General features: G+C 45.0%; 1 protein-coding gene across 5 annotated transcripts in view; it reads left to right on the plus strand.

Annotated features, from left to right (window-relative positions):
• Positions 1–6,940: 6,940 nt before the first annotated feature.
• SQOR (sulfide quinone oxidoreductase) overlaps positions 6,941–27,568 on the plus strand; it is a 55,222-nt gene continuing 34,594 nt past the window's right edge. The window contains exon 1 of one of the 5 annotated variants that reach the window (XM_063716142.1): positions 6,941–7,385. The gene's annotated coding sequence lies outside the window, so the exon portion shown is untranslated. Of the gene's footprint in view, positions 7,390–10,063; positions 10,464–27,568 lie in introns of those variants that run through there. The other 4 variants (XM_054531420.2, XM_024232333.3, XM_063716143.1 and 1 more) reach the window with 4 other exon arrangements.

A 27,568-nucleotide genomic window follows, 5' to 3' on the forward strand; every position in this document is an offset into this window, starting at 1 on the left:
GTTCATGTCCTTTGCAGGCACATGGATGAAGCTGGAAACCATCATTCTAAGCAAACTATCACAAGGACAGAAAACCAAACACCGTATGTTCTCACTCATAGGTGGAAACTGAACAATGAGAACACTTGGACTCAGGGCAGGGAATATCACACACTGGGGCCTGTCAGGGGGTGGGGGGCTGGGGGAGGAATAGCATTAGGAGAAATACCTAATGTACATGACAAGTTGATGGGTGCAGCAAACCAACATGGCACATGTATACCTATGTAACAAACCTGCACATTGTGCACATGTACCTTAGAACTTAAAGTATAAAAAAAAAAAAGAGGGAGAAAAGTAAAGGGTAGTTGAGAGGAAACAAAGAAGGCTAAGAGGGACATTAATCTATTCATGAGGGATCTGCCCCATGACTCAGACACCTCCCATTAGGCCCAGGCTCTGCCTCCAACATTGGAGATTTTTTTTTTGAGATGGAGTCTTACTCAATCGCTCTGGCTGGAGTGCAGTGGCGTGATCTTGGCTCACTGCAACCTCTGCCTCCTGGATTCAAGCAATTCTCCTGCCTCAGCCTCCTGAGTAGCTGGGACCACATGTGTGCACCACCACACCTGGCCAATTTTTGTATTTTAGTAGAGATGGGGTTTCTCCATGTTGATGAGGATGGTCTTGAACTTCTGACCTCAGTTGATCTGCCTGCCTTGGCCTCCCAAAGTGCTGGGATTACAGGCATAAGCCACTGCACCTGGTGGAGATTAACTTTTATTATGAGATTTGGAAAGGAAAATCATCCAAACTATAGCACTATCTTTTAGGCTAATAATTTTAAAAATGTGTTCATCTCTTAAATCATGTAGAAAAAAATAGTGGAATTAAGACTGTTAAAACAATACTAGCCTTTATTATTGCCCATGTATTTACCTTTATTGAGATCTTTATTTCTTCATACAACTTTGAGTTACTGTCTAGTGTTTTTTAATTTCACTCTGAAGAACTCCTTTGAGAATTTCTTACAGGGGAGATCTAGTGGTTACAAACTCTCATTTTTTTGTTTATCTGGAAATATCTTAATTCCTGTCTCACTTTTAAAGGACAGATCTGCTAGTTATACAATTCTTGGTTGACAGTTTTTTTCTGTTTTAGCACTTTAAATATATTGGCCCATTGTTCTCTGGCCTCCAAAGTTCCTGATGAGAAATCTGATAATCTTATCAAGGATCCCTTGTATGAGACAAATTGCTTCTGTCTTGCTGCTTTCAAGATTCTCTTTTGGTCTTTGTTTTTCAAAATTTTACTTATAATATGTTTAGTATGGTCTCTTTGAGTTCATCTTTCTTGGAGTTGAGCTTTTTGTATGTTTGTATTTATATATTTTATCACATTTGGAAAGTTTTCAGCCATTATGTATTCAGATATTATTTCTGTTCCTCTTTCTCTTTCTCTTCTCCTCTGGAACTCCCACAATGTATATGTTGATCTGCTTGATGGTGTCCCACAGATGTCTTAGGCTCTCTTCACTTTCCTTCAGTAATTTTTATTTCTGTTCCTCAGACTTAATAATTTCTATTGTCTTCAAGTTCTATTATCTTCAAGTTTACTGATTCTTTTGCTTGCTCAAATCTGCCTTTGAATCCCTCTAGTGAATTTTCATTTCAGTTATTGTACTTTTTTTTTTTTTAATTGAGACAGAATCTCTCTCAGCAGTGGGAGGCTGGAGTGCAGTGGCATGATCTCAGCTCACTGCAACCTCCACATCCTAGGTTTAAGTGATTCTCCTGCCTCAGCCTCCTGAGTAGCTGGGATTACAGGCGCCACAGCTGGCTAATTTTTGTAGGTTTAGTAGAGATGGGGTTTCACCATTTTGGCCAGGCTGGTCTTGAACTCCTGGCCTTGAGTGATCTGCCTGGCTTTGCCTCCCAAAGTGCTAGGATTACAGGCATGAGCCACTGTGCCTGGTCCAGTTATTGTACTTTTGATCTTCAAAATTTCTTTTTAGATATATTTTTAAGGTATCTTTCTCTCTGTCTCTCTTTCTCTCTCTTTTTCCTTCTCTCTCTCTTTTTCAACAGGATCTTGCTATGTTTCCCAGGCTGGTCTCGAGTGACCGCCCTGCCTTCTGAGTGGCTGGGATGGCAGGCATTCACCACCGTGCCTGGCTTAGATCTTACATCTGTTTTTTGATATTTTCATTTGTTCATAAATTGATTTCTTGATTTTCTCCACATCTTCCTTTTGTTCTTTAAGCATCTTTATAATAATTGTTTTAAAGTGTTTGTCTAGTAGGTCTGCCATCAACTCTTCTTCAGGGACAGTTCATATTGATTTAGTTTTTCCTTTGAATGGGCCATACTTTTCTATTCTTTTTGTATGCCTTGTGATTTTTGTTGAAAACTGGACATTTAAATCTAATAATGTGTTAACTCTGGAAATCACATTTTTCCCCTTTCCCAGAATTTGCTGTTTATTATTATTTTTTATTATTAATTGTTGTGGGCTGTCTCTGTGCAAAGATCAGCTAAGGTGTCAGCTTAGGGTCTTCTCAGATCTTTCCTAAATCTATGCATTTCTTTGGGAATACACAGTCACTTTCTAATTTTCCCCATATATACAGTTGCTTTTGAGTGTCTTAGTCTTTAATGTCTGGCTTTTAAAAGAGAGAAAAAAGAAAAATGAAGAGGTGAAGAAGGGGTACTGGATCTTTAAATCACTTGAAAGTCACTTCAGCTTGAGGGAAAGGACGTTGCAACAGTGGGGGGCAGGTGCAACAACATGGCCACCTGCCTCTTTGTCTGCATCTTTATGATCAGCAGCTGCAATCAGCAAGCAGAGCACACATCCTCAATATTGTAACAGTGTGCTTTTTGCCCACCCTGGCTCCCACAAGCTGTATGTAAGCTGTTCCTGGAACATACAATATTTTTGAGACAAGATCTTGCTTAGTCAACTAGGTTGGAGTGCAATGGTGTCATCATGGCTCACTGTAGCAGTAACCTCCTGGGCTCAAGCATCCCTCCCACCTCAGCCTCTGAAGTAGCTGGGACCACAGGCATGTGCCACCAAACCTGGCTACTTTTATTTATTTATTTATTTTTTGGAGACAGAGTCTCACTCTGTTGCCCAGGCTGGAGTGCAGTGGTGCAGTCTTGGCTTGTTGCAGCCTCCACCTCCTGGGTTCTAGTGATGCTCCTGCCTCAGCCTCCTGAATAGCTGGGACTATAGGCATGTGCCACCATGCTCGACAAATTTTTCTATTTTTTTAAAATTATTATTATACTTTAAGTTTTAGGGTACATGTGCACAATGTGCAGGTTAGTTACATATGTATACACGTGCCATGCTGGTGTGCTGCACCCATTAACTCGTCATTTAGCATTAGGTATATCTCCTAAAGCTATCCCTCCCCCCTCCCCCCACCCCACAACAGTCCCCAGAGTGTGATGTTCCCCTTCCTGTGTCCATGTGTTCTCATTGTTCAATTCCCACCTATAAGTGAGAATATGCGGTGTTTGGTTTTTTGTTCTTGCAATAGTTTACTGAGAATGATGATTTCCAATTTCATCCATGTCCCTACAGAGGACATGAACTCATCATTTTTTATGGCTGCATAGTATTCCATGGTGTATATGTGCCACATTTTCTTAATCCAGTCTATCATTGTTGGACATTTGGGTTGGTTCCAAGTCTTTGCTATTGTGAATAGTGCCGCAATAAACATAGGTGTGCATGTGTCTTTATAGCAGCATGATTTATAGTCCTTTGGGTATATACCCAGTAATGGGATGGCTGGGTCAAATGGTATTTCTAGTTCTAGGTCCCTGAGGAATCACCACACTGACTTCCACAAGGGTTGAACTAGTTTTTTTAGTAGAGATGGGGTTTCTCCATGTTGGCCAGGCTGGTCTCAAGCTCCTGATCTCAGGTGATCTGCCTGCCTTGGCCTCCCAAAGTGCTGGGATTACAAGTGTGAGCTACTGCATCCGGCCTTGGCTAATATTTTTAAAAATAATTTTTATAATTTTTGTAGAGATGAGGTCTTGCCATGTTGCCCAGGGTAATCTTGAAAATCTTGAACTCCTGGGCTTAAGTGATCCTCCTGCCTCGGCCTCCCAAAGTGCTAGGATTACAGTCATGGGCTACTGTGCCCAGTCAAAATACGTACTTTATTACTGCAGCTAACTGAGACAAAGTAATATATTCTCTTTTAGAGTGATGATGTGCAAACACAAAGATAACTTTTGGTCTCCACAGTCCCACATGCTTTGAGGTATTCTATGGCCCAAGAGACACAATGTCTGTTCTTTTAGCATATCTTTGAGTTAGTTCTTGAAGTAGGAGAAAATATTTTATCTCCTTTTTCTTTTTTTTTTTTTTTTTGAGACAGGGTCTGGTTTATAGCCCAGGCTGGAGTGCAGTGGTGTGATCTCGGCTCACTGCAACCTCTGCCTCCTGGAGTTAAGCCAGCCTCTCACCTCAGCCTCATGAGTAGCTGGAACCACAGGCACATGCCACTATACCTGGCTAATTTTTGCATTTTTTTAGAGACAGGGTCTCATTTTGTTGCCCACGCTGGTTTCAAACTCCTGAGCTCAAGTGATACACCAGCCTTGGCCTCACAAAGTACTGGGATTACAGGCATGAGCCACCACGCTTGGCCTTATCTCCATTTTAACGATGACAAAATTCAGGTGTAAAGAACTGCCCCAAACCCGATTTGAGACTAGATTTCTGAGGAAGACTTGATTTTAGATCCAGTACTTTTCTTATGTCCTAGGAGACTTTTCTGGGTGGAGTCTAAGCCTGCCTGAGCCACACCCCTCCCTGCCCTCCAGCACTCTAGTATACATTTATTTAGCAGAACTTTTTGTGGCTCTAGGACCGAGTATTATTATTATTATTATTATTATTATTATTATTATTATTATTGAGACAAAGTCTGGCTCTGTTGCCCCGGCTGGAGTGCAGTGGCATGATCTCGGCTTACTGCAACCTATGCCTCCCAGGTTCAAGCGATTCTCATGCCTCAGCCTCCTGAGTAGCTGGGATTACAGGCATGTGACACCACACCTGGCAATTATTATTATTTTTTTTTTTGTATTTTTAGTAGAGGTGCTCAGGAGTTCTGGTCTAAATACTAAAAGAGTTCTGGTCTTGAACTCCTGACCTCAAGGGATCTGCCTACCTTGGCCTCCCAAAATGCTGGGATTACAGGCATGAACCACTGTGTCCGGCCAATTTTCACTATTATACCACTTTGTTTATCTATGTAGAAAAAAGTATATGATAAAGAGATCTTATATTTGTGGAGCCTATAGTAGACATCTTTCTTTCCCCATCCGCTGCTGCCAGTATTCAATCCCCCTTTCCATTTTTTGAAGGAATACCCATCATAATAGTTCTGGCAGAAGTAAGGGGGCCAAGTATATTCTCTCCCTGCTCTGACAGCTACAATGCTGGCCTTTGACATACAGTTGGTCAACTGGAAACTCTCATTGAGAATTTTCACTCTCACTCTCTTTATATTTGTGTCATTCATTCTAGAGTAATTTGTGATGACATGGGAGCATCCTGGGGGTAGCCAGGCTGTTTCTGCTAAAAGAAGGTGGGCATTCTGCTTTTTGATTCTCCAGAGCTGTCCTCATTCCTGTGCACTTCTCCTCCCATCATTACCCATCATTTTAATGGTTCTGTGAATCCTTGAGTGCCTTTTAATGTCCCTTTTCTTTTCTTTTTTTTTTTTTTGAGACAGAATCTCACTCTGTTGCCCAGGCTGGAGTGCAGTGGCGCGATTTCAGCTCACTGCAACCTCAACCTCCGGGTTCAGGCAATTCTCTGCCTCAGCCTCCTGAGCAGCTGGGATTACAGGCACCTGCCACCACACCTGGCTAATTTTTGTATTTTTAGTAGAGACGGGGTTTCACCACCTTGGCCAGGCCGGTGGTGATCTCCTGACCTCGTGATCCACCTGCCTTGGCCTCCCAAAGTGCTGGGATTACAGGCGTGAGCCACTGTGCCCAGCCTAATGTTCCTTTTCTACTTAAGGCATCCAGAGCTGGTTTCTTTCTTGCAACTGAGAATGCTGATTGAGATAGAACCTCCATATACATTAGTGCTTCTTGTCTGAAAACAACAGCAACAACAACAACTTGACCTTCAATGACACAGATGAGGATACTCCAGCTACCCTGTAGACTGATGTAGTTTTAGTTATTATTTGATAAGCAGATTAGCTGTGAGGAAAACAGCATGTTTGGGAGGTGTTGGGGCTGTCTTTTAAAAGCAAGGCATAAAACACAAGTATTGCCCTGTAATATGGTTTGGCTGTGTCCCCACCCAAATATCAACTTGAACTGTATCTCTCAGAATTCCTACGTGTTGTGGGAGGGACTCAGGGTGAGGTCCCTCCCTGAGTCCCAGCACATCGAATTATGGGTGCTGGTCTCTCAAGTGCTATTCTCATGATAGTGAGTTAGTCTCACGAGATCTGATGGGTTTATTAGGGGTTTCTGCTTTTGCTTCTTCTTCATTTTCTCTTGCTGCCACCATGTAAGAAGCGCCTTTCGCCTCCCGCCATGATTCTGAGGCCTCCCCAGCCACATGGAATTGTAAGTCCAATTAAATCTCTTTTTCTTCCCAGTCTTGGGTATGTCTTTATCAGCAGTGTGAAAACAAACTAATACACCCTGTTCATCTGCCTATCTGGTTCTGAGACTGCCTTGTGGTTTGGCAGGATGAAACACCATGTGATGCTTGCTCCCTGATGCATAGCAGGAACTCATTCCCAACTCTCCCACAAGTCTCATTGCTTAGCTGTGAAGCCTTGGCTGGGTTACTGTCCCAGCTAGGGAGGGTTTGCTGGGGAGGCTAGGGTATGAGTTGTTTCTCTAGCTACTCACCCAGGAAGCATTTGCCGCAGGGAAGGGATGAGGGTGGGGCTTGCTGATCAGGCAGGAAAGACAGTACAGGAGGATCAGCCTCTTTGCTCTGATCTTCCTCCTGAGCCTTCCCTTTCTTGTGATAAGGATCCCTTTCACTGTTCCATTCTCTATTTCCACCCATTCCTGTTGCCAGCCCTTCCTGCCCATGTGCCTGCAAATCTTCCCAGAGCCCTGATTTTGATTTGTTTTCCTTCTCCCGGATGTTCTTGAATTGGGATGTGTTCCTCTTAGTGCTAGCTCTTCCTATCACTTCCTCTTCCCATCCTTTAATGATTCTTCTTTCAGTTTCCCATATCCCCAAGTGCACTTTCATTCCTCTGCAAACTTCACATGGGTAGGAATCAAGTCTGATTTTTTTCAACAGTGTATGCCTAGACAGCAGGCACAGGGCTTGCTGGACACAGAAGGCAAGGACTCAGAGAATATCCATCAGATGAAAGAATGACTGCATGAGTAAGTGAGTCAACTCTCAGTCCCCTTCCTTGTCTGATGGGCAAGTTACAACTTCTGTTCTCCTTTGAAGTGTTCTCTTTTGCGTTGGAAGGAGGGCTCTTGAGTGAGATAGTAGAATACATACAGTGGAGGCTCTCAGCATGTGGGATATGGTCAGGACATTTCCCTCCCCCTCCCCTCCCTTCCCTCCCTCCTTCCTTTTTTGATGGAGTCTCCCTCTGTTGCCCAGGCTGGAGTGCAGTGGCACGATCTTGGCTCACTGCAACCTCCGCCTGCCGGGTTGAAGCAATTCTCCTGCCTCAGCCTCCCGAGTAGCTGGGACTACAGGCACGTGCCACAATGCCCGGCTAATTTTTTTGTATTTTTAGTAGAGACGGGGTTTCATCATGCTGGCCAGGCTGGTCTCGAACTCCTGACCTCGTGATCTTCCCGCCACAGCCTCCCAAAGTGCTAGGATTACAGGCATGAGCCACCGCACCCAGCTAGGACATGTTTCTTAACTCTGAATCTGATTCCACAGCCATCAGTCTCAAACCACCCAGCAGGCAGCACATCTCCTGTGACTCCTTCCTGCCTGCATCCTTCCCATTTAAACCAGGGCTTCTTGGCTTGGATGTGGAGGGTGATGGGACTGGGAGGTGGGGTGAAGCATTTTGGAAATATAGGAGGGGACTTTTTATTTGTCATAAATTTGGGAGAGAGTCTATTGGCATTTAGAGAGTGGGAACCAAGGAAGCCAACCTCCCCTGCTATGTGAACAGGGCCATATAACAATGAACTGTCCTGGCCGGACATGGTGGCCCACTCCTCTAATCCCAGCACCTTGAGAGGCTGAGGTGGGAGGATGGCTTGAGCCCAGGAGTTCAAGACCAGCCTGGGCAACGTAGTGAGATCTCCATCTCTACAGAAAAATAAATAAATTTAGAAAAAAATTAGTTGGGCATGGTGGCATATGCCTGTGGTCTCAGTTATTTGGGAGGCTGAGGTAGGAGGACTGTTTAAGCTCCAGAGGTCGAGACTGCAGGAAGCTGTTATCGCACCATTGCACTCAAACCTGGGTAGCAGAGTGAGACCCTGTCTCAATTAAAAAAAACAAACCCAAAACACCAAAAACCCAATTAAATGTCCAGAGTCCTGCACAATTTCTGGTGTCCTGTGCCTTGCACCAACATTCAAGTATGCAAAAAACCATTTTTTTGGTAAAGTTATTTGGGTTCTAGTTCAGATAATTATAAACATTAAGCATTTTGCATGGTTTTCATACTAAAATTTCCAGGAATGTTTCTATTGGAATAAAGGAAGAAAAGAGTATACTTTGTTTTGTTCAGAGCTTCTTTACCAGAGTTATTTGCCATTTCAAAAAATCATGTTGGCTGGGTGCGATGGCTCACGCCTGTAATCCCAGCACTTTGGGAGGCCAAGGTGGGTGGATCATTTGGTCAGGAGTTCAAGACCAGCCTGGCCAACATGGTGAAACCCTGTCTCTACTAAAAATACAAAAGTTAGCTACGGGTGGTGGTGGATGCCTGTAGTCCCAGCTACTCGGGAGGCTGAGGCAGGAGAATCACTTGAATCTGGGAGGTGGAGGTTGCAGTGAGCTGAGATCATGCCACTGCACTCCAGTCTGGGTGATGGAGTGAGACTTTGCCTCAAAAAAAAAAAGGAAGAAGAAGAAAATCGTCACAGAAGCAATGCTGCAGATGGAATTGATTTACCAATAAAAGTCTACAGTCTGCGTTTGTATTATATTGTTCATGATGATTTTGCCATAGATACAGTCAGTCCCTTTGATTAAAGATAAAAAGTATCAGTTGAAAACATTTAAAAAAATAATATTCAAGGCTGGGCATGGTGGCTCACGCCTGTAATCCCAGCACTTTGGGAGGCCCAGGAGGGCAGATCGCTTGAGGCCAGGAGTTTGAGACCAGCTTGGCCAACATGGTGAAACCTCATCTCTACTGAAACATACAAAAATTAGCCGGGCATGGTGGCATACACCTGTAGTCCCAGCTACTCAGGAGGCTGAGACACGAGAATTGGTTGAACCCATGAGGCAGATGTTGCAGTGAGCCAAGATTGCTCTACTCACTGCACTCCAGCCTGGGCAACACAGTGAGACTCTGTTTCAAAAAAAAAAATATATATATATATATATATATATATATATATATATAAATATATATTCAAAATTCATAAAACCAAATAAGTATAAAAGAAACTCAAACTTTCAAGGGTTTTTTGGTTTTGTTTGTTTTTTTGAAAGCTTCTAGCACTTGCACTTCTCAGGTTATGAGACTTTTGGGACACCCTGTATTTATTGTAAAATGGGTTACTGAATCCGGTATGGTGGAGAACCACTCACTGAGACTTTACATCCACCTGGAAAGAGCCGCCAATTGAAAATGTCCAGTCATGAATATGGGATGGGACACTGTGGAGGCCAGTGGCTGGAAGCCAGCTTACCCCTGCCTGCGCGTTTTGAAGGAAGGGCTCCAGCGCACACCAAAGCTGAACCTCGGTCACCTTCTCTGTGAAACAAGCGCGGGAATACCTGTGTTTCTGGGCAGCTGTGAGAACCTGGTGAGAAGTCCAGGGCACATAGGAGGACCCAGTGGGAACAGCCAGAGCCTCTCTCCACAGCGCCCCGCCTCCGCTTTTGCCTGCCCTGATTACAAAACGCTGTTGGCACCCAGGGGCGGAAGCGTCAGGTGGCCTCGGTGTCCTCCGCCGGTGCGCCCCAGCCTGCGGGGCCGCCCTTCAGGGCGCGCAAGGGGCGAGTCTGCCCAGCCGGCAGCGCCCCAGGCCGGATGGACGCTTGTTCCTGGTTCTGTGCCCCGTGAGCGCTCAAAGTCCTGGTGTGTTCACTGACCATGGTGCCTGGGCTGCGGCGCCGGGCAGGGCACGGCGGGACTTTTCGGGACCTTTCCTGGGGGGAGCCTCGCTTTCCCCGCCTCCAGCCTCCGCCCGGAGGGCCGGGAAGGCAGGCGGGCGGGGCCCCAGTCCAGGCCTTGAGACCCAGAAGGGAGCGGCGGTTTTTGCTGCGCCAACGCAGTGACCGAAGGCTCCGCTCACGCCTGGGTAAGAGGCATCCGCGGCCGATATTTGGCCCTGGGCCAGCGGAGGGAGACTGGGCGGGGACAGCGACCACCACCGAGGCTGTTTGTTAGCTTAACTGGGTTTCCGCAGCTGGGACTCCGCAGACCCGGTGCGCCGCGCCCCAAACTTTGCTTCCTCAACTCCGGACACCCGCAGCTCTTGCTGCCCTTGTCTGGAACCCGGGTCTTGGGACTCTTGCTTCCTTCTCGGAGTGTCAGAGCCTCAGGGCCGCGGAGAGGCCAACCCGCGAGGGGTGCTTAAAAACCGAAGTATCCGTGGTCTTGGTGTGTGGACGTTTCTGGCGCCTTCCACCTGTTGACTGTCACTCGGCACCGTCCTGGAGCGGGAGTGGGTGCTCGGCGTCCGGGGACCAGGGAGTGACACAGTCATCCACCGACACTGCGCGTGGGACAGAGGGGGCGCTCGAGGGGTCGGCTGCAGCTGAAACCTGAAGGGGAGAGGATTTAGGGCACCTGCTGAACAGGAATTGGTGGAAAGGGAGAAAGGGTCTTCTGGTGGAATCTGGGCTCATTTCCTTTCCTCTTCATCTGTCTCTTTTATTTATCAAAATTCCAACCTGGCTTTTTGCTCAAAGACACTGAGCAGAGCCCCTGGCTTTGCCTGTGCTGCCCATTGCTATAATGCAGGGCTCTGTTCCATTTTTGTGCTGTGCACCCCTTTGGCATTTCTGGGAAGGCTAAAGACTCTCTCTCAGAACAATACAATAATTTTTGTATTTTTTGGTAGAGACAGGGTTTCATCATATTGGCCAGGCTGGTCTTGAACTGCTGACCTCAAGTGATCTGCCCTTCTCTGCTTCCCAAAGCAGCCACCACGCCCAGCCTAACCTTGGCTTTTGAATTTCTTTTAGCCTCGGCTTCTTCATTGTACAGTGGAGATAATAACACTTTCCTAAGTATTTAAGGCACCCAGCACTGCACTTGGTGTAGAGGGCTGAAGTAGGTACCGTTTATCAGAACTTATCTGTATCCCTCCCAAACTTATGGCCTTATATCCCCAAGCCTGGGGAGGTACTCATTATTTATTGAATGAATAAGTGGGTTAAAAAGGGTTGCTTGTGACTAAGTCCAAAAAACAAAATTCATTAAGGAGACGGCTGGTGGTTTGGGAAATGACTTTGTTTAAATTTGGGGCTTTTTTTTTTTTTTTTTTATCTGTAGCTGGACAAATATATAAACACATCTGGAACGGGGGTGCTTGAAATGTCAGTCAGGGCCCAGGGTCTGTGTGTGCGTGTCTGTGTGGCTGGTGTTCTGCCAGTGAAAATGAAACTGAATGTTGAAAGGAAACCGGATTCCTTTGCAGAACAGTTTCTCCTCCATGTTGCCTGTGTCTAGCTTTGTTAATCCAATGTGTTGTAACACAGGAAATGTCTTATAAAGAATGGAGACAGACCCATGACAAGGCATTTCTGGGCATAGATGTACTTTTTTCTTCTCCTTTCACCTTTCCCTGCTCCACTATCTACTATATAACTCCTCTTTGACTCTGAAGACTTGGTAAATAGGAGCAGTTTGGATAGCTTATGAAAAGCTGCCCAGACCTGGCTGGAAGCCAACTAGTTGCTTCTTAATCCCAGCCTTAAAAATCTTTGTAATCCCCAGATGTAGATGGTAATAATAATAAAGAAAAGTAGATCTAGCCAACCATCCCTGTGATTTACATTGAGAAAGTGCTAAATTGGGACAGGAGGTAGAGAACTTTGTGGAAAAAAACAAAACAGAACAAAAAAACCCTCGGAAATTTAGAACACACTGGGACTATCTATGTCTGTAACTTTGGGAAGGCCAAATACTGGTGTTATGGACTCACCAAACTCATATATTGAAACCCTAACCCCCAGTATCTTAGAATGTGACTGTATTAGGAGATAGTGCCTTAGTTAGAAGTGGTGATGAGCACCTGTAGCCCCAGCTACTTGGGAGGCTGAGGTGGGAGAACTGCTTGAGCTCAGAAGTTCGAGGCTAGCCTGGGCAACATAGCAAGACCTTGTCTCAGTAAAAGAATAATTAGCCAGGCATGGTGGCTCACGCCTGTAGTCCTAGCACTTTGAGAGGCCGAGGTAAGCAGATTGCTTGAGACTGGGAGTTTGAGACCAGCCTGGCCAACATAGAGGAACCCCGTCTCTACTAAAAATTCAAAATATTAGCTGGATGGGGTAGTGTGCACACACTGAGTGGTGTAATTCCAACTACTCAGGGGGCTGAGGCATGAGAATCGCTTGAACCTGAGAGGAGGAGGTTGCATTGAGTCAAGATCATCATGCCCTGCATTCTAGCCTGTGCAACAGAGCGAGACTCTGTCTCAAAAAAAAAAAAAAAAAAAAAAAGGATAATTAAGTTAGGTCATTAGGGTGGAGCCCTAATCCAATATGAATAGTATCCTTATAAGAAGAAGACTCGTCAGGAGCACATGTGCACAGAGAAAAGGCCACGCAAAGGCACAGTGAGAAGGTGGCCATCTGCAAACCAGGGAGAGAGATCCCAGGAGAAACCAGGCTCATCAGCACCGAGGTCTTGGACTTTCAATCTCCAGAATTTTGAGAAAATAAATTTCTGTTCTTTGAGAAAATAAATTTCTGTTCTAGACTTCATCTAGTCTATAGTGTTTTGTTATGGCAGCCCTAGAAAATTAATACAACTGGTTCTACCAAATGGACAATTGGTTTAAAAAAAATGGCTACCACTAGGCACCATCTCTTTTAAGTCATGATCCCGACATGTCCATCACTTGCTCTTAGGATCTCTTACCCAACCTACGCAGAAGAGTCTCCCATGTGCTTTCCTTCTACAGACACCCTGTGTGGTCCCTAGGATCCTGCCTGAAGTTGTTAAAGCCATATTCAGCTTCATGATTTTGACTGTTAGGAAAAGAAAAACTTGGCCTCTTCAGCAAGTGACCTAGGTTAGCTGTTGTGCCATGTACATCGTAAGTACTTTGTAAATGCATGGTGGGTGATAGGTGATGATGTTGATGATCATCTTTAAATACCATGGGGTGACTCCCTTCTGATCACAATGAATCTCCACATTTTGGCCCTAGCCCAGCCCTCAGGGAACTTTCATTCTGCCTAGCTGGGAACCAGCAGCTCTGGCCCTAGCTACATGAATGGAGAGAAAATGGCTATGTCTTTATCCTGGTACCAATTCCTGACTTCTGGGAGGGAGGGCTGCTTCTGGAAGTGGGGATTGTGGTGATTTCACTCTATGATAACTGTCTTATATCTTTCGCTATTTGTTCGAAGGTAGCCCATGATGTCTCCATAGGAAAATGATGTATTTTAACAACTACCATGTTTGGAGTATAGATTGTGAGAGCTCTTCAAGACAGTGCTGGGTCTAGTAAATGTGGTTTTGTGTTTCTGTGAGCACATAAATGATGCTTGAGATGGATGAGGGGCCATCTCAGTTTGGAGGAAAATTATGAGCCTTTCAAGGTCTAGGTGATCAAATCCAAGCTTGTTTTGAATCATTGAGTAAGAAAGGTCTTTAATGGCAACTAGACACCTCCACTTATTTTACACTCAGGGAAATGGACTCAGAATGGCTAAATGACTATCTCATGGTCTTGCAATCTCCATTTCCTCACTTATAAAATGGGAATAATAATTCCCACCTCTCTGGTTTTTGTGAGTAATTATGTAAAGTGCATAGCACAATGCCTGTCACATATCAAGACTTCCACAAATGATTTGGGGACTTGCGGGGAGAGATTGAGAGGAATGGTTTCCATTCTAACTGTGTTCCAGAACTGCTTATTAAAGCCTTGTTATTCTTCGCCACAAAAATTCACATCTCTGATCAATCTAAGGAGTTATTAGAACAAGTGTCCCCATTTGAAAGCCTGCTTGTGAACTTCCATTTTCCTTTTCTCATTTAGAGGATAGCAAAGTTTTAGAGAAGCAGGGGACCTTTGATGCCACCCAACCTGATCCTTTATTCCATTGATGAAGAAAGCATGGCCCAAAATGGGTCAGGATGAGCTGTACCTAGCACTCCCTGGACTGTGGTCCTGGGTCTCTTGACTCTTGATATGCCCTCAAAGCTTCACCAGGAATGGGTCAGTGTCATCTAGCTGGACACAGGAGAGACGTGAGCTGTCTACACCTCATTCTGTCTCAACTATTAAAGGATTGAGTTTAGAGGCTCTCCAACTATGTCCAAATAGCAAATGTATACCTTGTAATTAAAGAGTGTTTTCTCATTATGGTAAGACCTCACACACTGGATTCCAAGGAATGATATACTTGAATGAAATGGCCAGTCTGGTTTACAATGAACTCCTTGCATGTGAGACTCTGAGTGGAAATCCCAATGCTCCTGAGGCTGATGAGTAATTTTAATGTGGTCATTTAACAAACTCAGGAAAACAAGTTCATCCCTGTTGTGTGACTGGGAGTACGTTGATTCCACATCAGGCTTCTTTTTCCAGTGAGTCATGTCCCACAGTCTGCAGATGGGCACACACAGGCATATACAGACTAGAAAGGAAACCTGAAAATTACCTGACCAGAGGCCAACTATGAGTGGTGGGGTTGAAGGGGAGCTAAGTTGTGCTTATTTATGTACTAGAATGTGAGAAGTCAGGCTCCCACTGGCTACAGCAAGCAGAAAAACAAGGTGTTCTTTTGTTTTTTTTTCCCCTATATAATTCAGTCAAAACTCTTAACTTTCAGTTGAAATAATCCAATTGACTGACATATTTTTTCTTTCCTGGAATCTGAATGCAAGCATTTTCCTTATGTAAATATAATTTTTGTTTTCTGCTTCGCAATTGTATTGGTTTGGTGAAATTGTCAGTTCTCTTGTTATAATGCATTCTCTGATTGTAAAATAAGCATAGGTCAGGATAATTTGTAGGAAATTTCTCAGGAGCAAAGGGAGCCACTGTTTCATTATAAAGTCCTCATTAGCAACTCTTAATCAGTAACTCTGCAAAGAGAATTCCTACAGTTTTGCCCCTGAAGAGTGAGGGAACTAAAGAACCCCAGTGCAGCTCCCAGTCCTTGAATCATCAGAGAGCTATATAGATTGTTCCTGTTTCCCCGATGACTCAGTCCTGGACCACTACTGGTGTACTTGCTTCACAGCTTAATATTTAAACAAATGTTTGGATTCGTAACAGCTCCAGAGGGAGAGTTTCAACATGGCCCTGCAGGGCTAAGTGAAGATTGCTCCATTTTCTTTATTTGTTAACAATATAGTAATCCAGTTCCTGAACACACAGGCAAGAATAGCACTGCCATTACTCAAGAGGAGGTGTGCCAAGAGGAAGAGCACAGCCGCTATCCTTTCTCGGAACAACACTCATTCAGTTTTCAAGGGGGGTGCTTTCCTTCTCCTTCACAGTGCCTTGGACCTTTACTCCACTTTGAGTAACTCTAGTATTGCTACTTACATCCCATCTTCATTATATTCACCTGAACAAGTGGATATAATGTCATCGTTCACATTCTTCCTTCTTCTTTATCCCCTATAGCTGACTGTCGCAAAAATGTCAATGTGTGTCTCACATTCACACCCTTCATCTCTGTTCCCATTGCCCAGACCCCACCCTCACTGTGCCTGAATTTCTGAAACAGCCACTTAATGGATCTTCATATTCCTGGTCTTTCCTGTTATAACAGACAGACTCTTCTTACCCATCACTGGCTGTGCAGTGCCTAGCACAATCCCTGGCATCTAGTAAACACTCAAAAATGCTGAACTCAACTGAATTGCTCCAATTCATTCTCTCAACTTCCCCTGGGGACTCTTTCTAAATCCAGTTTTATTAAGACCTTCCAAGGGCTCTCACTGCCATTAGCAGTAACCACAGGCTGAAATGCACACCAGGGCTGAGCAGGTAACAAATGAACAACATAGGCTGAGTGGGGCTGGAGTGAACTGAAACCTTGTGCATGGTGGAGAAGACCAATGACTGCTCAGCTCCAGCCAAGAGCTTCCATGTGAGAATGTGGGCTTAGTGTTAGAGGCCAAGAATCTGGAATATTTTTTGTCAAGATCTCCAAATTTTTTAATGTTGGTGACTAATTCAAAATTCAAGAAAAGCACTGCGAGCCAAGCAAAACACAGCTCTGGCCTGCACTTGGCCTGCAGGTTGCTGCTTTGTGACCCCTAGATCAAATTGCCATTGTCTGGGATTAAGCTCTCAGACCTAAAGTTTAGTAACACATGCCTATCCAATCTCATTTCTCCCTCTTCCCAGTGCGCTAGACTGCCCTCCTTTATATCCACAGTTAGGAGATTCTCATTGCAAGTGATTCTACTTTCAAAGTCTTGAACCCAACTGTCCAAAAGTAGCCCAAACAGGTCCCTGCCATAACTTCCCTTTTTCTGCTCACATAATTCCTTTTTCTTCAGCTGCCTAGATGTCAACTTTGACTTTTTTTTTTCCTTCCAGAAGCCTTTCCCACATCTCCCGAAATTATTCTCTCTTCCCAGCCTCTATCTTATCTGAATCTTTGTTTGCATTTCTAGTGCTAATACCTAATTCAGGAGCTTATCGCTCACACCTGGACCACTCCAATAGTCTCCTAACTGATTTGTCAAAATCAGCCCATGTCAAACTGGTTTTGTTTCTCCTCCAACAGGAGGGTTAATTTGTTCCATCACCAGAAGATTCTCCTACTCAGAGCTGCCCCTTTGTGCGATCACTTTCCAGAACTTTGTTTTCCCGTGTAAAGCCTCAATGCCCTAGCTAAAAGAGTGGGAGGGGGCCAGGCCTGGAGAAATTGCTGTCTCTCAGCATGCATCCTTATATATAGTAGGCGCTCAATGAATACTTGTGGAAACATTCTTTTTTCTTTTTGAGATGGAGTCTTGCTCTGTCGCCCAGGCTGGAGTGCAGTGGTGGGATCTCAGCTTACTGCAACCTCCGCCTCCCAGGTTCAAGCAATTTTTTTGCCTCAGTCTCCTGAGTAGCTGGGACTACAGGTGCGTGCCACCATGCCTGGCTAACTTTTTGTATTTTTAATAGAGACAGGGTTTCACCATGTTAGCCAGGATGGTCTCAATCTCCCGACCTCATGATCCGCCTGCCTCAGCCTCCCAAAGTGTTGGGATTACAGGCATGAGCCACCATATTTAGCATAGCTAAATGTAAGTAATTTAACCGTATATCATTTGTGCAGGTAAAAATTCTAATAAAAATTCAGCTTAGATTATCTTTCCTGATTTTCAGTTCTGCAAACTTAGCCCCTGTGTGATTGAGACAAATTCAGTGTAGGTATAAACCTGAATTTGCACATAGACTTATATGCTGCAGAAAACTTGTTTCTCACCTTCTTTTCTGAGCACTTCTGGCTGATGCCCTCCTTTATCAAGGTTAAATGGATAAAATAGATGTGAAGATTTTTCTTGGTGGAGAAGATATCTTAAGTTTCAATAGAATGGAGGATAGTATATGACAAAGGAAAGGAAGGCCACGTGCTGCTGCTTCTAGAGCCGTTACTGCATTAAAAACTCAAACTGTAGCTATGTTATTTAGTTGCAAAAATTTAGCTCAATCACCCACATAATTGTAACATTCTTCGGTAATATGTAATTAAATTGCATTATAGAGATGGCGTCTTTTTTTTTTTTTCCTTTTTGAGACGGAGTCTTGCTCTGTTGTTCCCAGGCTGTAGTGCAGTGGCGCAATCTTGGCTTACTGCAACCTCCGCCTCCCAGGTTCAAGCGTTTCAACTGCCTCAGCCTCCTGAGTAGCTGGGATTACAGGCACCCGCCATCATGCCTGGCTAATTTTTGTATTTTTTAGAGACAGGGTTTCACCATGTTGGCCAGGCTGGTCTTGAACTCCTGACCTCAAGTGATCCACCTGCCTCGGCCTCCTAAAGTGCTGGGATTACAGGCATGAGCCACCACGCCTGGCTTTTTAAATGCCACCTGACAGTTTAGTGGATATGTGAGGAGAAGAAGCCGAGCAAAAATGTGTTAAACACGTAAAAGCTTCCATCTGACTGAATAGTTGGCACATGCATTTTAATCTAGATGTATTACAATGTATCTGGGATTTGTTTTAATCAAGTATGGTGAGGCCAACAGATCAGGAGGTGACTGCCATGAAGGAAGAAGCTCTTCCTCACAGTTCCCTAGAAACAGGAGGCATAACACCCCACATGGGGCCATATGGGAAAGCACCTGCATAGGTCAGGGTGCAGAAAAAGTGAGGGGAAAGAACAGACAAAAGACTGTATTGTGAGGCAGGGGAAAGGGCTGGCCAGGTTTGGGATTGGCTAGTTTGAATAATGTTAGAATGCTCCAGGGTGCATGAGCTGCCTGTAGTCGTAGTTGTCTGATGCCTGACCCTGGAATAATCAGGGCAGAGGAAAATTGCCTCTTGGAGTGTAAAAGCCAGATAGAGGAGGTAGTTCAGAATATGGCTCTGGATTGATTGGTTTACATATCAAAGGTGTGGTCATAGGCAAGTCAGGCAAGCCATTTATCATCTCTCAGAGTTAGCTAGTCCTGGGAGGGGCAGTCTCTCTGGGATTAGCAAGGCCCCAAAATGTCAAACCATAAAAAAATACAGACAATGAAAAACAGAATTAATACAGCAGGACTCAGAATATTGACAGGAAGGGGAAACAGTCAGTTGCCTTCCTGGTTTCATGAAGTATCTAATGCAGTGCCATTGATATGTGCTGTAAATATTACTGGACACATTACTTGCATGTATTTCAAATTAAGAGGAGATCATGCTAAGGATCTCATTTATGGGCTAATGTTTGGCATTTTCTTGACACCCAAAGTCGTGCTAATCAGGTGACAGTAACAATTTCCTTTTTGAGATATTTCCAGATTTAGACCTGCCTTCTTAGAGTTTAAGTCAGAGGGTGTGATGGTTAATTTTATGTTCCAGTTTGACTGGGCTACGGGGTACAGAGAAATTTGGTCAAACGGTATTCTGGGTGTGCCTGTGAGGGTGTTTCTGGATGAGAGTAACATTTGAATGAGTAGATTGAGCAAAGCAGATTGTCTTCCCCAATGTGGGTTGGCCTTACACAATCAGCTGAAAGCCTCAATAGAACAAAAAGGCTAACACTGCCGTGAATGAGAGACAATCAGCCCTCCCTGCCTGAGTGTCTTGGAGCTGGGACGTCGGATGTTCTTCTGTGTTGAGACTCAACTGAAACATGGCTTGTCCTGTGTCTTGAGCTGGCCTTGAGACTGAAACTGCACCACAGGCTCTCCCGGGTCTTCAGCTTGCTGACTACAGATTTGGGAGTTAGCTTCTTAATCTTGTGAGCCAGTTTCCAGGAATGTCCTTCATGTAATAGGGAAATGATGATGTTTGCTTTGGTCGCCTCCCTCATTCCTTTCACCTCCTCCAGTTAAATCTTGTTTTGACCCTTTATTGGCTGTGGATGCAGGGAGTTTTTGCATGTTCCAGGAGGTAGCCAGGTTGTAACTAGCAAGCATTGCTATGTTTGTATTTCTGATACATTTTCTAAAAGAGATCTCAGAACAAAGGTGATCTCAGATCACCAAGGATCCAGGTATTTGTTGTGATTTACTTTCTCATTCAAAATACATATTAGATATTGTATCTAATTTTGTATTTGTAATTTTGGGTTATGAAACCCCAAATTTGAAGCCCCAAATTGTATAGGCTTCAATGCCCATAAAACCCAGATCTGCCCCTGCTTAGAGGCCTGCCCCTCTAGGAGACAGTATGTGGGGCCACCCAGGGATACAGGACTCTTCTGTTCTGCCCTGTCGCAGCAGAGAGGCCATCCCTGGAGCTGGAAGGTGCAGACTGGGAATTGCTCCTTCTCTGAATTGCTAGCTCCTGCTAATGCCTGCATTGCGGCTACAAAGGATATTCAGAAAAAGTTGCTCATCAGAAAAAGAATTCATGTTAGCTCTGGCCCTGCTGCTGATGCCTTGCGTGAAACCCTTGAGTGACCTTGCCTCTTGGAACCTCAGTTTTCCCATTTGTAAAGAGATATCAATACTTCCAGTGTGGGCTCAGGTTTGGGCCTTGTGAATTGTAAAGCTCTATGCATATGGGAGGATGTATGATGATAAGTTGTGTTGCTATTACTTGTATTGCTAATATCTTGCTATTATTGAAATATGCCCAAACCTTAACATTTCCGTGACTAAAGAGCAAAACCAGTATTCACTCTGACATACTGTTTTTTTGATTTTTCATTCATTCACTCATTTTAAGTTTTTATTGTGTAAACTTTCATCAAACATGTACAAAAATAGACGTCACAAGGAACATCCATATATATCCATCCACTGATTTCAAATTATTGCCAACTTATGGCCCATTTTGTTTCATCTATACCCCTATCCACTTACACCTCCTAAAATATTTTCAAGCAAATTCTGAGTCATTTCAACTATAAGAATCTCAGTGTATATTTCTAAAAGATAAAGACTCTTAAAAAATTAAATCAGTACGATTATTGTACTTTGCACTTCTTTGCCAAAAAAACTTAATTTCCTTCTTTTCAGTTTATTTAGTAAGCTAAAATTAATAACAGGGAGGCCGAGGCGGGTGGATCACCTGAGGTCAGGAATTCAACACCAGCCTGGCCAACATGGTGAAACTCCGTCTCTATTAAAAATATAAAAATTAGCTGGGTGTTGTGGTGGGCGCCTATAATCCCAGCTACTCAGGAGGCTGAGACAGGAGAATCACTTGAATCCGGAAGGAGGAGGTTGCAGTGAGCCGAGATCATGCCACTGCACTCCAGCCTGGGCAACAGAGTGACACTCTGTCAGAAAAAAACAAAACAAAACAAAACATATATTCACTCTCACCTCCCACCTCACTTCATGGGATTCAACCAAGCTACTTTAACTGTTTTTTTTTTGAGACAGGGTCTTGGTCTGTGACCCAGGCTGGAGTGCAGTGAGGCAGGCTCCACTCACTGCAACCTCCTCTTCCTGGGTTCAAGTGATTCTCCTGCCTCAACCTCCCTAGTAGCTGGAATTATAGGAGCATACCACCACGCCTGGCTACTTTTTGTATTTTTAGTAGAGATGGGATTTCGCCCTGTTGCCCAGACTGGTCTCGAACTCCTGAGCTCAAGTGATGCACCCACCTTGGCCTCCCAAAGTGCTGGGATTATTTTATTTTCATTCAAATTTAAAGTGGCTTGGGCCAGGCCCGGTGGCTTAGGCCCATAAATCGCAGCACTTTGGGAGGCCGAGGTGGGCGGATCTCTTGAGGCCAGGAGTTTGAGACCAGCCTGGCCAACATGGTAAAATCCCGCCTCTACTAAAAGTAGAAAAATTAGCTGGGTGTGGTTGTGGGTGCTTGTAATCCCAGCTACTCGGGAGACTTGAAGCACGAGAATCGCTTAAGCCCAGGAGGCGGAGGCTGCAGTGAGTGGAGATCACGCTGCTGCACTCCAGCCTGGGCGACAAGTGACAGAGTGAGACTGTCTCAAAAACAAAACAAAATAAAATAAAATAATTTTAGCAATAGGCATTTTTCCTGAATTATTAGATAGTTTGAATTAAGTTCTGTTGCTTAGTCTTGTGACCTTAGGCAAGTTCTCTATCTCTACTCAAACCCTCAATTTTATCATCTGTAAAATGGGGATTCTATTTATAAGGTTATGAGGAGTCTTTGAGACAGCACAACAACTGGTAAACAATAAATGTTAGTTACTATTTTATTATTTTGATGATAGTTTTTTCGTTTTTTTTTTTTTTGAGATGGAATCTTGCGCCGTCACCAGGCTGGAGTGTGGTGGCACGATCTTGGCTCACTGCAACCTCTGCCTTCTGGGTTCAAGTGATTCTCGTGCTTCAGCCTTCCCAGTAGCTGGGATAACAGGCATGTGCCACCACACCCAGCTAATTTTTGTATTTTTAGGAAAGACGGGGTTTCACCATATTGGCCAGGATGGTCTCCATCTCCTGACCTCGTGATCCGCCCACCTTGGCCTCCCAAAGTGCTGGGATTACAGGCGTGAGCCACCACACCCAGCCAGAATAGATTATTTTCCTACCAAATCCTGTCTTCTGGATTTGAAATAAGAAAATATTTGGTTAAGAGGTGTAAATAACTGATAATAGCATTAGGGCTGACTTAATTAATTAAATACGCCCAGAAAGCCCAAGTGGGAGGATTTAGCTGAGGAGGAGGAGGAGTTTTCCAACAGTCCCTCCACCTGGGCACCAGGTGTGAGCCTGACCTGTGCTGTGTACACAGTGCTCACTCGTGCCCTGAGACTGGAAGCTACAGAGATCCAGACCAACAGCTCACAGTAAGCTTGGGCCGGGTCTGGCGGGAAGAATAGGGTAGGCGACAAGAGCTGGAGACTGTTTGTTGACTGTTTTCCTCTTTGATTTTGGAAGTGTTCTACAAAGGTGATCTGTTAAAGGTTGACCCTGTGGTTATTGAAACCCAAAGCAGAGTGGGCCCAGCCTGGCCTAGGCTTGAGAGGAAACAATTGTAAGTCAAAGAACCACTGTGTCCTCAAAAGCAAAAATAGCTGAAGGGTTGATGACAATCCTTGGCTTGGTGGATCTTTCATTAAGAATGCTCTGAGTAATTCTTGCTTAGCCAGCAGCTCTGTTTGAACACTGCCAGGTGCCCTGGCTGCTCACAAACCATGTCATGTGACGTAAGATTAGGAAGTTTTTGACACAGGCAGTCTGTATTGCTTGTCCAGGAAGAGCTGTATGGAAAGGTATGAAGTCCCAAAGACTTGTCCAGACCAGGTCTGGAACCAGGGGCCAGTGATGGAAGTAGGGGATGCCCAGTCAGCTGTCTTATCTTTCAATCAACAGGGACTTTACTTCTCCAGTTAGACTGCAGTCATATCAAAGCATTCATTCCCATCCTTTGAAGGAGGGACACAATCAATTTAGAATAGAGGAATTTTAATCTAACTTAAAAGCATAATACTATTTGATTATAAAATATATTGCATGTGCCATTTGGTAAATGAAAGTTAAATTTACCTTATTTATCGATGTTTTTCTTTTTCGAGACAGAGTCTTGCTCTGTTGCCCAGGCTGGAGTGCAGTGGCGCAATCTTGGCTCACTGCAACCTCTGCCTCCCTGGCTCAAGCAATTGATTCTCCTGCCTCAGCCTCCTGAGTAGCTGGGATTACAGACATCTGCCTCCATGCCCAGTTAATTTTTTTTGTATTTTTGGTAGAGACAGGGTTTCACCATGTTGGTCAGGCTAGTCTCGAACTCCTGGCCTAAGGTGATCTGCCTGAGTTGGCCTCCCAAAGTGCTGGGATTACAGGCGTGAGCCACTGCGCCTGGCCTCGTTTTTTTAGAATTGCTGGGGTAAGGGAGAATGAAAAGGTGGGACATGGGCAATGTTTTTTTTGTGTGTGTGTGTGTTTTTTTGAGACAGTCTTGCTGTCACCCAGGCTGGCATGACCTCAGCTCACTGCAGCCTGTGCCTCCCTGGTTCAAGTGATTTTCCTGCCTCAGGGTCCCAAGTAGCTGGGATTACAGATGTGTGCCACCACACCCGGCTAATTTTTGTATTTTTAGTAGCGATGGGGTTTCACCATGTTGGCCAGGCTGGTCTTTAACTCCTGACCTCAAGTGATCCACCCGCCTCGGCCTCCCAAAGTGCTGGGATTACAGGCATGAGCCACTGTGCCAGATTTTTTTTTTTTTTTTAACCTTTGCAGTGTGGTCTGGCTCTGTTGCCCAGGCTGGAGTGCAATGGCATCATCTTGGCTCATTGCCACCTCCACTTCCTGGGCTGAAACCATTCTCCTACTGTGTCCAGAATTGGTGGGTTCTTGGTTTCACTGACTTCAAGAATGAAGCCGCGGACCCTCGTGGTGAGTGTTACAGTTCTTAAAAGCAGCATGTGCGGACTTTGCTCCTTCTAATGTTCAAATGTGTTTGGAGTTTTTTCCTTCTGGTGGGTTAGTGGTCTTGCTGGCTCAGGAGTGAAGCTGCAGACCTTCACAGTTAGTGTTACAGCTCATAAGGGCAAAGCGGACCCAAAGAGCAAGCAGCAAGATTTATGACAAAGAACAAAAGAAGAAAGTTACCACAACGTGGAATAGGACCGGAATCGGCTGCCACTGCTGGCTAGGGCAGTCTGCTTTTATTCCCTTATCTGGCCCCACCCACATCCTGCTGATTGGTCCATTTTACAGAGAGCTGATTGGTCTGTTTTACAGAGAGCTGATTGGTTCGTTTTGACAGGGTGCTGACTGGTGTGTTTACAAACCTTGAGCTAGACACAGAGTGCCGATTGGTGTATTCACAAACCTTGAGCTAGACACAGAGTGCTGATTGGTGTATCTACAATCCCTTAGCTAGACATTAACGTTCTCCAAGTCCCCACCAGATTAGCTAGACACAGGGTGCTGATTGGTGCATTTATAAACGTTGAGCTAGACATGAAAGTTCTCCAAGTCCTACCTGACTCAGGAGCCCAGCTGGCTTCACCTTGTGGATCCCATGCCAGAGCCGTGGGAGGAACTGCCCGCCAGTACCACACCACGCGCCTGCACTCCTCAGCCCTTGGGCAGTCAATGGAACAGGGCACTGCGGAGCAGGGGGTGGCTCCCGTCAGGGAGGTTTACCCATGCGGGAGCCCACTGCCGGGGTCTGGGGCATGGCGGGCTGCCGATCCCAAGCCCTGCCCTGCAGGGAGGCCGCTGAGGCCTGGCGAGAATTCAAGCGCCCTGCCGGCAGGCCGGCACTGCTGGGGGACTTGGCGCACGCTCCGCAGCTGCTGGCCCGTGCTAAGCCTCTCACTGCCCCCGCCTGCGGCGCCAGCCTGCCACTCTGAGTGCAGGGCCTGCTGAGCCCATGCCCACCCGGAACTCGTGCTGGCCGGCAAGCGTCGCTGGCAGCCCCGGTTCCCTTCGGCGCCTCTCCCTCTACACCTCCCCGCAAGCAGAGGGAGCTGGCTCCGGCCTCGGCCAGCCCAGAGAGGGGCGCCCACAGCGCAGTGGCGGCCTGAAGGGCTCCTTGAGCATGGCCGGAGCGGACGCGGAGGCTGAGGAGGCGCTGAGAGCGAGCGAGGGCTGCGAGGGCTGCCAGCATGCTGTCACCTGTCACTACCTCAGCCTCCAGGGTAGCTGGGACTACAGGCACGTGCCACCACACTCGTCTAATTTCTTTTTTTGTAATTTTGGTAGAGATGGGGTTTTGGCATCTTGGCTATGGCTGGTCTCAAACTCCTGGCCTCAAGCAGTCCTCCCACCTGGGCCTCCCAAAGTGCTAGGATTATAGGCATGCGCCACCGTACCTGGCCTTGATTTTTAAGTGTATTTCATCTTGTAAGAATGTAGAGATGAAGTGGCTGCATTCTCCTGTATCATTGGTAGTTAATTTTTCTTCTTCTTCTCTTTCTCCTCCTTCTCCTTCTTTCTTTTTTTTAAAAACAGACTCTCACTCTGTTGCCCAGGCTGGAGTGCAGTGGCATGATCTCGGCTCACTGCAACCACCGCATCCTGGGTTCAAGCAATTCTTGTGCCTCAGCCTCCCAAGCGTGTGCCACCATGCCTGGCTAATTTTTGTGTTTTTAGTAGAGAGGGGGTTTTGATATGTTGGCCAGGCTAGTCTCAAATTCCTGACCTCAAGTGATCTACCCACCTTGGCCTCCCGGGGTGCTGGGATTACAGGCGTGAGCCACCACGTCCGGCCGGTAGTTAATTCTTATTTCTTAAAAAAGCTATATGTTTCAGGCTATCTTCTGAGGAGACTAAGAAATCATATCAGATTTATGCTCCTTGTCAACAGAAGTTTACAGTTTTCTGTTTCTTCTCTGCTGACTTTAGGGTCCAGTTTTTTCCCATTTAATATTATCACACAAGCATTGTTTTGTTGCTGTTGAGACATATTGTTCTAAAGATCGTAGAGATAGTATGGTGTAGTGGTTAAAAGTAGAGGCTCTGACACCAAAATACCTGGGTACAAATCACAGTCCACCCATGAGCTGTATAACCTTGAGAGTCACTTAACTGCTATCTGCCTTAGTTTTACCATCTGTAAGTGGGAATGATAGTGGTAGCCAACTCACAAGTTAAATGCTTATGTAAAGGACTTAGTAAATGTTAATTATCATCTAAAGGAGGATTTTATTAATATTAATTTTATTTATTTATTTTAAGACAAGGTCTCCCTCTGTCCCCAGGCTGGAGTACAGTGGTGAAATCACAGATCACTGCGGCCTTGACCTCCCGGGCTTGAGTGATCCTTCCACTTCAGCCTCTCTAGTAGCTGGGTGCACCACCATGCCCGGCTAATTTTTTTTTTTTTTTTTTTTAAATATAGATGGGGTTTCCCATGTTTTCCATGCTAGTGTCAAACTCCTGGGCTCAGGTGATCCTCCTCTCTCGGCCTTCTAAAGTGCTGGGATTACAGGTGTGAGCCACCATGTCCAGCCAATATTAATGTATGTGTATAGTAGAGACTTTTATAAAATACATAAAAGCAGAAGAAATCAAAATCACTCATTATTCTAAAACCCAGAGAAAACCACTTGCCAGTGTTAAAATTTTGGCTTTGTTTTTTCTAATACGTTTTCTCTTACATAGTTGAGAGAATATTGCATTTCTAATTTGTATCCTGATCATGATGTAAACATTTTATGTATTCTTTTTTTTTTTTTTTTTTCAGACAGTCTCCCTCTGTCACCACCCAGGTTGGAGTGCAGTGGCATGATTTCAGCTCACTGCAACCTCTGCCCAGGAGGTTCAAGCAATTCTCATGGCTCAGCCTCCCTAGTAGCTGGGATTACAGGCACACACCACCACGCCTGGCTAAAAATTGTTGTATTTTTAGTAGAGAGAGAGTTTCACCATGTTGGCCAGGGTGGTCTTGAACTGCTGACCTCAGGTGATCCACCTGCCTTGGCCTCCCAAAGTGCTGGGATTATGGGTGTGAACCACCACACCTGGTCTATATATTCTTTATGAACATAATTTTAAAAGACTACAGAAATCATATTGTATTCCATATTTTAGTTAACCTTTCCCCAGTGTTTTGATATTTGCATTGCTCTCTGCCCCCATATTAAAGTGGTGACCTGAGCCTTCTCTGGCCCGTGTGGAGCCTGCAGTTTTGTTTTTTTTTTGTCCCCAGGACATAATTAGCCCTAA

This window comes from Pongo abelii, chromosome 16, assembly GCF_028885655.2.
Source record: "Pongo abelii isolate AG06213 chromosome 16, NHGRI_mPonAbe1-v2.0_pri, whole genome shotgun sequence".
NCBI classification, from domain to species: Eukaryota; Metazoa; Chordata; class Mammalia; order Primates; family Hominidae; genus Pongo; species Pongo abelii.